The sequence below is a fragment of the Pinus tabuliformis genome, chromosome 1_1 (assembly GCF_031772625.1).
Source record: "Pinus tabuliformis cultivar Carrire ecotype Pingquan chromosome 1_1, CPIR1, whole genome shotgun sequence".
Lineage (NCBI taxonomy): Eukaryota > Viridiplantae > Streptophyta > Pinopsida > Pinales > Pinaceae > Pinus > Pinus tabuliformis.
Window position 1 is genome coordinate 450,825,464 of NC_142297.1, and position 16,000 is coordinate 450,841,463.

A 16,000-nucleotide genomic window follows, 5' to 3' on the forward strand; every position below is an offset into this window, starting at 1 on the left:
TCATTGTCGATAAGGACAAGAATTTCCAGCAAGAAGTCAGTGGAGACCTTCTCAAACCGGCACGAGTAAAGGACCAATATAACTAATGTGATGATAGACAAGACACTGGCAACTAGGGATGGCTGACTAAAAAATGAGTCAAGAGACACCGCAGAGAGACCGACTCAGGCTAACTTCCCTTGAACAAAATCACGACTCAATGATGACTATGTGGTAGCATATGATGACTCTGTATAAGTTTGTCATGCAGGAGGCACAAACAAACTCTCCATATGATTGGAAGAGATAACTAATCGGGGGAAAACTGACTCAATAACAAGGTTAAGGCGTACCTAAGTCAAACTAAATCTCACCCAAATGGAGGAGACTTTGTTTTGAGTGCTTTATTCAAGGGCGACACGACTGACTCTAGTTGCCAACAATAAAAGAATGCTATAATACAATGGAAAGAACAAGTGTTAGTGAAGCAGATGATCTACTTCTTAAGATTGGAACAATCCTATGCTCAATGCAGGGAAGTGAAAACTGGTCAAAGACACTCAAAGGTATGTTCCTTCCATGTGTCATAGGGTGTCGAGTTGCAGAAGCTAAGGGATTGCAAGTTTGATTTTACTGGTGACACAGTCAAAAAGTGGCTTAGACATGAGTCCAAGTGAAGCCAGCTCAAGGCCAAAAGGTGCAAATGGTCAAAATGCAATCAGTAGTACAACTCTACATGCATGAGCCTTAAGGATATAAGGCCAGAACGAAGCGAAGAAGCAAAGAGGAATGAGTCTTCAATGCACAAGTCATGGCAGGACTAAAGAGGACTCACCAGCCTAAGGACAATGAATCAGCATGGGTGCCAAGTGAAAACAAGGTACTATCTAGGGCACCCATGATAAGGTAGGCTCTACCACACAAGTGATGATACTTCTAAGAAATGAGAAGGTTCTGCACCATAACTTGGTGGGGTCGATCCTAAGGCCAAAATGGGAAAGGAAACTGATAAGTGCACAATGCAGGAGGAAAAACCTAACATATATGCCAGTTTTGAGAACCATTACCTGTCAGAACGGATCAACCATAAAAATTTCCACATGGAACATTAGACAAGAAGTTAATACATCCCACATATAAACTTCATATAAAATCTTGTCTTCTAAAATACAAAACTTGAAAATGTGTACCTTATATATACAATATGGTACAGGGAACCACACAACCTTGCAGCTTACACATAATAGTTCTTTTGGACAAACCCATTGCAGGGCTCAAGCCAAGGACACCTTTGGTAGTCAAAACTCATGGCTTCAAAGAGTTCCTCCTGTGAAGGCAAATCAAATTCTGAGAAATCATGAGAACTACAAGGATCAAAAGACGGAATTAAGGGGTCCCATGTCCCTATAGGAAGAATCCCTCGGTCAACTGCTGGAAAAAAGTACTAAGAAGGAGAATAATATGTCAAAGAATCCTTCTCAAAAGAAATTGAACATTGAGAATTCAATGCCACATAATTCACTTGTGGCGGGGTAGAGTCTATTTGAACACTTGGCACAAACCAAGGGGTATTTTGCAGTAAATTTGACTTAGGGTGGTAATTATCAAATGCAAGTTGATCAATAGTGACAATATTCCCGTTATGAGGAAAACGCATCACTCAAAAGAGTGAAGACACCACAGCATTCATAGCATAGACATAATCATGCCCTAGTAGCATATTAAAGTCTAAAGGGCTATCAACCACCATCATATCGATTAAGACAGTCTTCCCGCCTAAAGTAATAGGCAATTGAGGAAGAACTCCGATAGATTCACCACACCTTCTAACATAGGGTAACAACTAATATTGAGCTGTCAGTAACTTTGGAGAACCCAAATCTTTCCAAGTCAAAGAGGATATAATACTTGCAGAGGATCCTTCATCCACCATACATCGATAGACATTTGTGGAATTAACTTTGACCTTTATTTGGAAAGGTGTAGTGGAAGGAAGACAAGGCTCGATAAGACTATCCCAATCAAAGGAGACACTCTTAGAACTTGGATGGGGAACATTCGAAGCAGCCGGAATTCCCCCTATATGAGAAGACTCTGTACTAGAAATCAAACAAAATATTTTGTTAGGCATTTCACCCCACAAAAGAGGAGTGTAATCAGCCATAGATTGCACTGGCTCAACGACATTATTGACCAATGGTTGATGGGACTGTTGGGAAACCATATCAGATCAAGGAGTAGAAGAACTTTCAGACTTGGACCATATCCTTTGTGTTGGTTACTTTAATTGCTTATTGAATTAAACAACAAAGTGCGACATTAATTGTCAACCCAAGGAAGTCTTGTTATTTCAAAGGCAACTACGTACTATATGTACTTTAATTTTAAAAGTAACAAAATTTGTAGTATAAGCAAATCACGCCTTAAGTTAACAAACTGAAGCTTCACCCTGCATTACAGAAATTACACTTTGTTGCATATGGCTATTAGAAAAGCACTTAATTCAAATAAAGGAATAAGAAAAATCAATCTGTAAAAGAAAACAATGACTATGCTGTAACAGAGAGTCAGGACCCTATTCCCCGGAGCGGGAATCTCCAGCACCTGCCTCTGATTAATTCAGCCTTGCCAATTCACACTATAACTAATCACCAGTGAAACACTCGTATAACAATAATTAGAAACAGAAGTTCAGCAAAGGTATTTTAAATAATGTTCAGCAAGCAGTATTGTTAACAAGGCAAAAAGGCACACTTGACACACTGCAGAAATGTAATGGGTGAATCTTGTGATGAAGGCGGGCCCTGTCCTTCTCACAAGATTCCCCAGGAAACAAGAACTAGAAAAAGATACTCAGAACAAAAACTTTATTCATCCATCAATATGTCATATTACAGAAAAGAGTTCCAGTCCCGTTCCTTCAGCTAAGCCTTTTTCTACAGTCCCCCCCTTCTCTAATGTAGATGTCTCCTCTTTATAGAGGAGACATCTATTACAAACGATTTACATTGTTCTAACCCATTATACAAAAATAGGGAAGTCAATTCCCTGTCAATGAAAAAGCGTTACATCCCGTGTAACAACTTCTTTGGTGATCAATCTCGATTCCTTTGCTGTTGTTGTATTTAGAATGCGGATCTCAACTGTTTCAGCATCGTGATCCGCATGCTGTTCCTGCTGTTTCAGCAACTACAAAAATAGTCTTCCATCTGTTTTAGCATCACAAACTGCACATCATCCTTTAATTGTTTAGCACTTAATAATTCAAAGATTAACTATGAAGATGTCGTGATTTAAATGCTAAATAATTAAACGTATATTGATGAGAAGAATCATTTCATACCTTAGAGATAATTGGGTCAAAATCTTAACAAAGGCTTTTAAATATAGGTTTGAAAGGGAAGGTATCATAGCAAAATATATGGTCAACAAGGGACAATATGAGGTCCTAACATCCCCCCCAACTGAAGCGGTTGCATGTCCCCATGCAACATCTACTCTGAATCTGAATCGGAATACTGGGATGTACAGTGAAAATTACTTATACAGTAAGTATAAAAGGTGCTATCAGTCGGATTTCTGAAACCCTAGACACTCTGTAATCTCTGCCATGCTGCAAGCTCCTCCTTTTTGGACACCTTGAAGTTGGCCTTATATTGCTGTACTGGAAACCAAATAAGGGGAAAGTGAAAATGATAACCTAACCATTTGTTACCACATTGTTGAACACATTTAACATAATTAGGCACACGTGAAATTGCTGCATGAAAATTGAGAGGGTTAAAAGGGTGATATCCCCTTCTCTCCTTAGGGCAGTGTTCCCAGAACAAATTGTTTGCCTTCATGGCAAGAGATCCTTTCTTCTTGATATACTGTTGACATTCTTCTAACACCGCTACCTGTAATTCCCTGATATGCTCAGTCATTCCTGGTTCTTTTATCATCCTATGATGTTTAGCAATGAAAATAGCAGCGTTCTGTCATTTAGCTCAAATCCACAGAAGGCGATTGTCTTCGTTATGTTTTGCTAAAAGAAAAGCGTTTTGCCATGTGAGCTGATTAGCCATAAACGAAACCAAAGCTCTAATCTGAATATCACCAGCTACAGGGATCAAATTAAACTTCCTATCCTCCGGCATGGCCTCATTATGAAGATAAAGTTCACATAAGAGATTATGTTCGCTGACTGAGGCTGCTGCAAAGGTTTCAATAAACTATTGTTGTGTGGTGACTTCATGTCGTCGTCCATATATGACTGCTTTTATCTGAAGGAATGCTAGGCGTTCCGCTAGGAACATGGAATAATTAAAAGATGGTTTCCTGGTGGCCAGAAGTCTTTGAACTAATTCAAAGATAAGGGACAGTCTGGTTTTTAACTTTTTATTTTCCTTCTGCTGTGTGTGGAACTGTTCCAAGACTTCCCAATTCCTATATGCATGGTTCTGCCATGATGATTTTTGTGCCTGAAATGCCCATTCTTGCGATATGGCATACTCTTTCTTCCATATAGCACTGAGTTCTTGAATGCTTAAAGTTTGAGTAAAGATAGTCTCTACACGAAGAGGCTCAGTTTGGGTAAATACCGTCTTTACAGACTTTGGTGCAAGATTCTCAACTTTGACAACTGGGGTAGGCCGGTGTACTTGCGGTTTTCCTTCTTTTTCAGAAATCTTTGAAGGCCCTGCTGGTTCTTGTGTAACAGCAGGGCGTTCCTTTTTAACTACAACAGGAATGACTGCAGGAGTAGGTCCAGACAATGGAACTTAAACCATCTTATAACCAGCTCGATAATACAGATCACCACATTGGCTGCACATGTATTCCTCGTACTGATCCCTCTCCACACTTCTCTCCGCTGCAGATGCTACCTGGGCCAAAGTATACAGATTAAGTTCTTTTTCATAAGCTTCCCTTGCTATTATTAACTCCTGCTTATAGGCCTCAATCTCGGCTTCAGAAACTCATTCTCCCGTTGAAGGGAAGCTATCGTGACTGGGCCTTCTGTAGTAATTGCAGTCTCCATGGTTAGTTCAGGTGGATGGGAGGATGGTTGTTTGGTGGCAGCTTCATCATTCATTTCTCCAGCAGGTGGTTATTGTATGACAACTGCTGGGCCATCGGCTGGTTTTGCAACAGCTATCTCTTCCTGAACATGCAATTTTTTCATACTGAGCAACTGAGTGGCTAGCTCTTCCATAGCAGCAGTATCTTGGGTATCAATTCTTTGCTCATTGGCAGGTGGTTCTTGTGTAACACTTGCTGGACTAGTAGCTGGTTCTTGTGTATCAGCTATTGAGTCAATAACAACTAAGTCTTGTTCAGTTTCCTGTTCCTGGTCATCAGCAAGTGGTTCTTGTGTGACACTTGCTGAGACAGTGGCCGATTCAGCTGTATGTTGATTACCCGTTTCCTGTTTATCAGCAGTTGGTTCTTGTGTAACACCTGCTGAGACAGTGGTTAGTATGTCCTGATGTGTTTCCAAATCATGGTCGTCAGCAAGTGGTTCTTGTGTAACACCTGCTGGATTAGTAGCTGGTTCTTGTGTAACAGCTACATGCAGTACATCGTCTTGGGTATCTACTTTTGATAGGTTAACAGCTAGTTCTTGTGGAGCAGCTGCGTCTTCTAAAATGAATGATGTCACAAAATCCTGGGCGTTTTGCATTTCGGTACCTGAGAGTGAGGAAGGTAGGGATTTGGGGTTTGGTGGGGCATGGGGTTTTAAAATAATGGGTGGTGTATCTAGGATAGGGGTCTCTATTGCTGCTGCGGGAGACGTCCTCCTTCGTCTTTGAGGTAAGGAGGCAGAAAAAACGGAGGTTTTTCTTTTATGGATGGCTTTTTCTGGGGTGGGAGGAACACTCGAAATACTAGCTTGTTTCACTGAGGTCCTTGTTCGTCTTTTTATTGAAGGGGCAGCCGTTTCTTGTGTTTTTCTTTTCCTTCTCAGCCTAGCAAGGGGAATGTCATCATCTAAATCACCACTGGAAATATGGACAGTGGGAATGGATGATTCAGGTGAATTATGGGATGGGGTTGATACACTAGCGGGGTCAATTGGTCTGGCTGTTGTGGATGCTGAGGAATTTCATCCTGTACTTGAGAAGTCTCAGCTATCGCCTGAGAAGTTTCAGTGATTTCTTGCAGAATTGCAGCAGCTTCCTGGGGTGGGTTACTGAGGGGGAGAGGGTTCTATAGGGCAAAGCCCTTGAGGATTAAGAGCTGAACCAGGCGATGGTGAGTAATGGAGAGGAGTGGGTACCTTTCATCCTTGGAATAATGCGACATATTCTTTAGACACCCAAGCAGATAGTATGGCATATTCAATAAACTACCATGTCTTAAATGATTCGATAATACAAAGTCATGCTGGTACACTACCTGGTAACATCCTTCACAGGTAAAATAATGCTTGAAAAACTCCACAACCGTTGCCCATGGAGGTGGTAATGAAAGTAGTGCAACACCTCTGCCTTTAGGTTCGACCTGCTCCCCAAGTAGAAGAAAATCTTGCTGAGCATTCAGAATTAAGAGTTTTCAGCTGAACCAGCGGATACCATTGGCCGGTAATCCTGAAACCTGTGTTATGTCCTCCTCTGTTATGGGAATTCTCATTCCCTGAACAATAGAATGGTCTTCTTTTAAATTAAGTGCGAATTCCAGGACTTGCTGAGAGTCAAATTCCTGGAGTCTTCAGAAGTAATCAACCCAGCCCGCTTGCAGAAAAATTTGATATACTTCTGGGTAAAGCTCCAATAAATTCGTTGAACCAGGTTCATTTCGGACAGCGTTTCCTCCCATACTTACTGGTTCGGTGAAATGCACAATACAGAGCTGAGTTATCGTAGCCGAGACAGAGTAAGATATTGCAAATGGGGCATGATAGAATATAACCGAGACGGGTTGATGAGACTCAATCGTGTTAAAAAATCTACGGTGATTGGCATATCAGGTAATTATTACGAAACTTTGATATTCCCCCCCAACTGCGGCTAAAAAGTGTACGGCGATTTCGGCAATCATATCGTGATCTTCTCATTAACTATTGTTTAATATTTACACATAAACACACATACCTCACGTTTTACCTTTGATTGTTGTCCTGAAAGTCATTTTTGTCGTTTAGTGGATCACCGATGGTTATTAGAACAAGTTATAAGATATGAGGGTATTTACATAAAAGGCTTTCCTTATGCGTAGGAGGTGACGATGAAGGAACTTTAATTATCAGGATAAATGGCTAATTCTCTAAGAATGGATAATATTATATATTAAGAAATTGATTCCTCAATTACGGGAAAGATGGGAAAAATTGACGCTTCTTCTGAAAAATGAGAAAAAATTGGTATTTCCACAATGGAGAAGAATGAGGAAAAATTGATGTTTTAGCGACGAGAAAAATGAGGGAAGATTGGTGTTTCAGCAACGAGAAAAAGATGGGGGAAGATTGGTGTTTCAGCAACGGTCGATACTGGTGTTTCAGCAACGGCTGAAACTGGTGTTTCAGCAACGGGAAAAAGAAATGTTGTCGTTAAAGAGGAAATGTTGCTGATAGATAATGAATTGGGATGAAATGGCCATGCTTCCGAAACTGAAACCTGATCCTGCTTGTAATGCCATTACTCCTTCAACCAGCGTCCGGATTAAGACCTGCAAAAATAAATTGTAATATGGCAACCCTTGACAAGGATTATTAGTTAAGTACTCTAATATAATACTAATACAAAAATAATGCAGAAATTAAGTGCAATGAGGGGCAAGAGACTCCCCCAAGAAAATGTAGTGTGACTCTACCATGCAAGTGGCTTTAAAATCCTCCTTAGAAATTGGTTGCTGGTACGGACGAAGCCGATACCCATTTACTAGTAATGGAGTTCTAGAACCATCAATTGTTAGGAGCCTTACTGTTCCATTGGGAAAAATAGTGTCTATTTCGTAAGGTCCCAGCCACCTTGTTCGTAACTTTCCTTGAAAATTTTCAAACCTGGAATCATATAGTAAAGCCCAATTACCTTTTAGGAACTGCTTATGTTTAATAGCTTTGTCATGCCACCTAGTTCTTTGTTGTTGAATCATAGTTGTTTGATGGATAGCATCCAACCTTTTTTCATCCAATTCCTGCAGCTGCTGCAACCTAGCTGTCTGTGCATCAGTTAAATCAAGGTTAACAGATAAAGCAGTTCTTAAAGTTTTAATTTCAAATTCCACAGGAGAAACAACATTTTTACCGTAAACCAATTCATAGGTTGAAAAACCTGTAGTGTTTCTCGAAGTAGTTCTATAAGCCCATAATGCCTCGGGTAGTCTTTGAGACCAATCTTTCCTATTCTCTTTCATAGTTTTTGTTAAAATAGCTTCTATGACTTTATTTGTTCTTTCCACCTGACCATTAGCTTGGGGGTGGTAAGGTGTAGTCATTTTATGGTTGATATGATATTTTTGAAGCATATCTTTAAAACCATGTGAATTGAAAGGAGTTCCTCCGTCTGTGACTAATTCTCTAGGCACCCCAAATCTAATGAAGATATCTTCGAATAAAAAGGTTAAAATAGATTCTTCATTAGCTTTGATTAGTACCTTAGCTTCCACCCATTTAGTCATGTAATCTGTACAAACCAATATATAAACTCTTTGGTTGGATGGAGGGTTGATGGGCCCTACAAAATCTAGAGCCCATGTTTCAAAGGGTTCAAGTATTACCTAAGGGTTCAATGGCATTTCATCTCTATGGTTGGGTTGGCCCATTCTCTGATAGTTGTCACAGGCCCTGACATATTTCTTTGCATCCTTGAAAAGTGAGGGCCAATAATAACCCATCCTGAAAATTTGATGTGATGTTCTCTTATCAGCGAAATTCCCACCACAAGGGCCATCATGACAAGCCTTCAATATGTCGTAAACCTCATCTTCTCTAATGCATCTCCGGATCTCCTGATCAAGTCCTGTATGAAACAGACACCCATTTATCCAGCTGTACCTAGCACTTTGTTGAATGATCCTTCTTCTCTCCCTATGTGATAGGTGTGATGGTAACTTCCCTACAACCAAATAATTGGCAATGTTTGCATACCATGGTGAGTGAGCAGATACTGCAAACAAATATTCATCAGGAAAGATCATCTACTGGAGTATTATCATCAGTTTTTATCCAAGAAAGGAAATCATCAACCACATTCTCTTTACCTGGTCGATCCACAATTGTAATATCAAATTCTTGTAGTAACAATAGCCACCTGGTAACTCGAGCATTTGTAACAGATTTATTCATTAAGTACTTAATAGTTGAGTGGTCAGTGTGAACAAAAGTAGGATAACCAATAATATAATGTCGAAATTTATTAATAGCATAAATGACGGCTAAAAATTCTTTCTCGGTAATTGTGTAATTAAGTTCAGCAGGGGTCATATTCTTACTAATGAAGTAGATAGCATAAGGAAGATTGTTTTCTTCTTGACCCAAGACAACTCCAATTGCCGTGTCTGAAGCATCAAAGGATATGTGAAAGGGAAGTGCCCAATCAGGTCCCCTCAGAATAGGAGCTGTAGACAACTGATGCTTAAGTTCATCAAATTCTTTCTGACAGGCATCAGTCCACTTAAATTCATCATTTTTCATAAGTAACACAAACAAAGGGGAAGCTATTTTAGAGAAATTTTGATAAATCTTCTGTAATATCCAGCATGTCCTAAAAAGCTTCTGACATCAGTTTGTGTTTTAGCAATAGGAAGTGTCTAAATTACCTGTACTTTGGATGGATCCACCTGAATCCCAAGAAATGAAATGAAGTGCCCTAGTACAATTCTTTCGTTCATCATCATATGACATTTTTCAGTACTCAAGGAAAGATTAGCTTGTATACATCGTTTAAGTACTTTTTCAAGGTTTTGCAGCGCAACTTCAAAAGTCACACCATAGGGAGTGAAATCATCCATAAATATTTCCAAAGAATCATTAAACATATCAGAAAAAATTCCTATAACTGCTCTTTGAAATGTTGCTGGAGCATTACATAGTCCAAATGGGAGAACTCTATAGGAAAAAGTTCCCCAAGGACTAGTAAAGGTGGTTTTGTCCTGATCTTGGGGTGCAATTCTGATTTGGTTATATCCACTAAAACCATCTAAAAAGGAAAAGAATTTCTTCCCTGAAAAGCTATCCAACACCTGATTAATAAAGGGTAAGGGGAAATTATCTTTTTGGGTGGCTTTGTTTAATGCTTTATAATCCACACACACACTCCATTTCCCGTTTTTCTTAGGCACTATCACCAATGGCGAAACCCATTCACTGTCAGGTATAGGATATATAAACCCGGCATCAAGCAATTTTTGAAGCTCTTCCTTAACAATTTCCCTTAGGTCAGGGTTCATTCGTCGCTGGGGTTGACAGACTGGTCGGGCTTCCTCCTTAATATAAATACGATGAGTACATAATTCAGGAGAGATCCCCTTCATGTCCGTGTAATCCCAGGCGAATGCTTCTTTGTTTTCACAGAGTAACCTCATTAACTATTGTGTTTCAACATCTGATAAATTGGGGTTTATATTTAATGTTTTGCCCGGTTCAATTTCTACTGTTATGATTTTGGAGGAGATAGCAGTTGATGTTTGAGGTAAATCTTCAGATTTAAGCTTTTGTTGTGCTTCAGGATCCAGAATTGCAGTTAACTCATAATGTGCTTCAGAAGTAACTGAGGAAGGTTCCAAAATAAAATTACTAATTACTTCGTCTTCTGTGGTATCTTTAAGGGTTAAGGCCTGTCCAATGGTCAAGATGGGTCTAGTACCGTTATCCTCATAGTCTAACCATACAGACTCATCATTATTAATCATAGGTGTAGCATGAGGGTACAGTGTAAGCTACTTAGTTTCACAGCCATCAGAAATTGTCATTGAACCTGATCGACAGCTGATAAAAGCATCTGTTGTAGCCAGCCATGGTCTCCCCAAAATCAGAGGATGCCCCCCCCAACTTTGCTTTAGTCTGTAACACCACAAAGTCAGCTGGGTAATTCCAGGATTCAACTGAAATAATCAGGTCTTCAATGAACCCCTCTGGTTTGATTGTGGAACGATCAACTAATTCCAGGATAGTTGGCGTTTCTCTAATTACATTTTTCAATTGTAACAACTGTGCAGTTTCAAGGGTCATGATATTTATAGCAGCACCTAGGTCTACCAGAACCCGTGAAACAATAGTTTTTCCAACCTGCAGTGTGACCGTAGGGTGACCAAGGTCACCATATTTTATAGGAGGGGCTTTTCCTATCATTAAAGAAACTACATCTCCCATCACATGAACTGTAAGGGGATCTTTAGCCTTCCTACCAGGTTTCTTGATACAAATTTCTCTAACAATTCTAGCATAGATTGGTACATCTCTGAGTGCTTATAAGAGTGGAATTTTAACATACAGATTCTGCAATTCCCTTAAAAGGTTAAAAGCAGGCGGCTCAGGCGTCTTAGTGAGAGTCAAGTGCTCAGGGAATGGTGGCTCTGCTGTTTTAGTAGTTCCATTAGAAGATGGTTTGACTGTTTCAGCAGTTTTATTAGAGGATGGCTTGACTATTTCAGCAGTTTTATTAGATGATTTACTCTGTTTTGCTTCCTCTTTCTCAGAGTCTGAAGAGGTAATATCGTCTATAATTGGCTTGACTACTCTCCCAGATCATAAATGAATATCATTTCATTGCATAGGAGATGTAGGCAGGTTCTGAATGTCGATAACTTGCACAACTTTATTGTTATTTGGGTTAGGGTTTGATTGTACAGGCAGCTGAGGATTCATGGTCTGATTATTCGATGGGGTACCTGTCGGAAGAGAAAGTTGTTGCTGGAGCTGAGGAAATTGATTTGAGAATGGAGTCTGTTGAGCTCTCCAGTTTGGGTTCCATTGGTTAAAATAGAATTGTTGTAGAAGCCAGGGATTCCACATTGTAGGGTCTACAAAGGGAGGGTTTGTTTGCTGCATGGGTGGGAAATTAAAGGGGGGGGTATTGCATTTGGTTAAAGGGTGGGTAATTTGCTTGATTGAATGAATGATAATTATTCCAACGATTAAATGGCATACTAGAATTCGTACCTTGTCCTCGTGATTGCCATTGCCTCCTTTGTGTCAGCAGATAAACTGCTTCAGCTTCTTCCTCCGTTGGTTGTAACGCTGCCTTTATCCTTGGTAAAGAGGGGCATTGTTGAGTTTCGTGGTCCTTTTCACAAATGGTACAGATTGGCACCTTGTCCAGTGGGCGTTCCCTCAACGGATTTTTTTCCCTGCATTTAGAGCAGAAGATGGCCAAAGCAGCTTCTGCCTCTGCCTGCTTCTTTTTAACCTGCAAGGTATCAATCTGTGAAGCAAAAGAACTTAACATTTTAGTTTTAAATTCCTCAAGTAAATTACCTATTTCGGCCCTTGTTGCTCCGCTACTAGCTGATTCCTGGACCCTTGAATAAGTATTATCCCTGCTTTTTGATTTATTTGCAACTCCTCTTGAACACCTCTTGCAGAGGTTAACAATTCTGTCATGCGATTCTTTGGATATATCTCCTTTACCAAGAATATTTAACATATCTAAACAATCATCACTTACCCCTTTCAACAATATTGTTTTGAGAATATCTTTACTTACATCGGGGTGTTCTCTGCAGATTATACTGGAGTCTTTCCACAAAGTCCTCTAGATTTTCATCCTCCTTCTGAACCATCTTGAATAATTCCTCCCTTTTTTCCCTTGTCCGACAATAATCTTGGTATTTGGCCAAAAATTTCTCCTTCATCTGATCCCATGTCGTGATCACATGAGCTCCCAAGCTCATAAACCATCTTAGTGCATTCCCCTTTAATGTAGCTGGAAACAACTTCAATTTCTGAGAAGCATTAACATAGTCATAGCTTCTACACAATATATCAAATTCAAAAAGGGACTCATCAGGATCTTCAGAGGATAAACCATGGAAATTGGGTAATGCCGAAAGTGGGATATTCTTCATAGGAGTTGTTCCTCTGGGGAGTTCCCTAATAGGGAATTCCAGGGTGGAGAGAGAATTATCTCCCCTTCCTTCTCCTCTACGACCTCCACCGAAAAGTCCTTCATTGTTATCCTCCATTGGTTGTTTTCCTGATGCGCTTGCCCGGTCTTCAGTGCTTTCTGTTGGACTTTCAATGTCCTGAACTGGTTCCTCAACTTTAGTATCTTCTATTGTCTCCTCAATATTTTCTTCTGGTCCTGATCCGGGTGGATATTGGTGGCCACCTGCCAAGTCCACCTGGACCCCCACCATTGTCTTTCTCAGCATTTTCAGTTTCCTTAATTGTAGCACAAATTACTATTTTTAGCAGTTTTTCAGGTTCTGAACTTCCGGAACCGTTTTGAGGCCCTAAACGACGTTTTTTGGGGAATCCGGGGGCAACACGAGTCCATGGAATGGACTGGTGTTGCTCGTTCCAACAATGATAGTGCTCGGATAGATCTTTCTAATGAGCTATTGTACGCGTCAAACGGAGATCATATGCCAAAGTTACGACCCCGGGAAGTTGATGTACCAACTTACCCCCAAACGGGGCCCACAGTTTGGCGTTTCATCTCCTAGGGTTAGGTTTTGGAATGTTAAGGGTTTTTCCATTGTTTCTCAACAATAAATAGGCCTTCGAGCCTCATTGTAACACAATTCAGAGGCATGTAGCCATCACATCTCTTCTCAGAGATAAGCTACCATCGCCCTAGCTAGTTTATTGCCATTTCTGTTTGTAAGCATATTTCAGTATTTTCCATTAATGAAATGAAGTATTATTTCTGCTGCATCTTTGTGTATATGGTTATCTCTGTAATTTGTTGCGTTCCTGTTTAAATCCGGATCAGGTCCTTCGACTTCCTCCACTGGTTCCTCAGTGTATTCTGGTGGTTCTATAACTCTTTCAGGTTCCACTTCTTCCTCCGTTTGATAATCTGTTTGGGAAGAGTGTTGGGTCTGTGGCCTTCGAGAGCTTAACCTCTGGGATGTCTCAGCTTTTGAAATAATATCATTGATGAAAGTTTTCCTTCCTCCTCTTCCTTTGCCCTTGCTACCTGTAGGATTAGTTTTCTTGCATCCTCTCATGCATTCTGCATACCTATAGAAAAATCATCAGTACTTTCAAAATCATAATTGCCTTCCCCGGTAACGGTGCCAAAATGTTGGTTACTTTAATTGCTTATTCAATTAAACAACAAAGTGCGACATTAATTGTCAACCCAGGGAAGTCTTGTTATTTCAAAGGCAACTGCGTACTGTATGTACTTTAATTTTAAAAGTAACAGAAGTTATGGTATAAGAAAATCACGCCTTAAGTTAACAAACTGAAGCTTCACCTTGCATTACAACAATTACACTCTGTTGCAGATGGCTATCAGAAACGCGCTTAATTCAAATAAAGGAATAAGAAAAATCAATCTGTAAAAGAAAACAATGACTATGATGTAACAGAGAGTCAGGACCCTATTCCCCGAAGCGGGAATCTCCAGCACCTGCCTCTGATTAATTCAGCCTTGCCAATTCACACTATAACTAATCACCGGTGAAACACTCATATAACAATAATTAGAAACAGAAGTTCAACAAAGGTATTTTAAATAATGTTCAGCAAGCAGTATTGTTAACAAGGCAAAAAGTCACACTTAACACACTGCAGAAATGTAATGGGCGAATCTTGTGATGAAGGCGGGCCCTATCCTTCTCACAAGATTCCCCAGGAAATGAGAACTAGAAAAAGATACACAGAACAAAAACTTTATTCATCCATCAATATGTCATATTACATAAAAGAGTTCCAGTCCCGTTCCTTCAGCTAAGCCTTTTTCTACAGTCACCCCCTTCTCTAATGTAGATGTCTCCTCTTTATAGAGGAGACATCTATTACAAACGATTTACATTGTTCTAACCCATTATACAAAAATAGGGAAGTCAATTCCCTGTCAATGAAAAAGCGTTACATCCTGTGTAACAACTTCTTTGGTGATCAGTCCTGATTCCTTTGTTGTTGTTGTATTTAGAATGCGGATCTCAACTGTTTCAGCATCGTGATCCGCATGTTGTTCCTGTTGTTTCAGCAACTACAAAAATAGTCTTCCAGCTATTTCAGCATCCCAAACTGCACATCATCCTTTAACTGTTTAGCACTTAAAATTTCAAAGATTAACTATGAAGATGTCATGATTTATATGCTAAATAATTAAACGTATATTGATGAGAAGAATCATTTCATACCTTAGAGATAATTGGATCAAAATCTTAACAAAGGATTTTAAATATAGGTTTGAAAGGGAAGGTATCATAGCGAAATATATGGTCAACAAGGGACAATATGAGGTCCTAACACTTTGTACCTATGGAATACCAAGGCACAAATGAGTAATATGGTCTCCCTTGCATATCTTACAAGGGAACTTAGGTTCAAAACTTCTACATCCAGGTTTCTTATCAACATCCATTCCACCAACATGACTAGCAGTGGTTTGTGGAGAGTCCCGAACATGGCTTGCAGAGGTCAATGACTCTTTGCCAGTATGACTTGCAGTGACTAGACTTATGCCCCCAGCATGACTTGCAGTGGCTAAAGGCTCTTCTTCAACATGACTGGCAGAGGTTGATGATGGATTGCCAGTATGACTGGAAGTGACTAGAATTGTGCCCCCAACATGACTTGCAGCGGCTGAAGGCTCATCTTCAACATGACTTGCAGAGGTTGATGATGAGGTGCTAGTATGACTCGCAGTGACTAAACTTACGCCCCCAGCATGACTTGCAGTGGCTGAAGGCTCATCTTCAACATGACTAGTAGAGGTTGATGATGAATGGGTGGAATTATTCTTCTTCTTTGTCTTCCTATTTCTCCTCTTTTTAGATTTCTTATTACAAGAAGGGGGAGAAAGAGGAATCCTAGATTTCTCTTTGAAAGAATATGTATGGTTAACACCCATGTGATGCCCTTGAAATAAAGCATTCATATGAGAAGCTTCAAGAGCATTGGGAACATTCAGAGTGGACC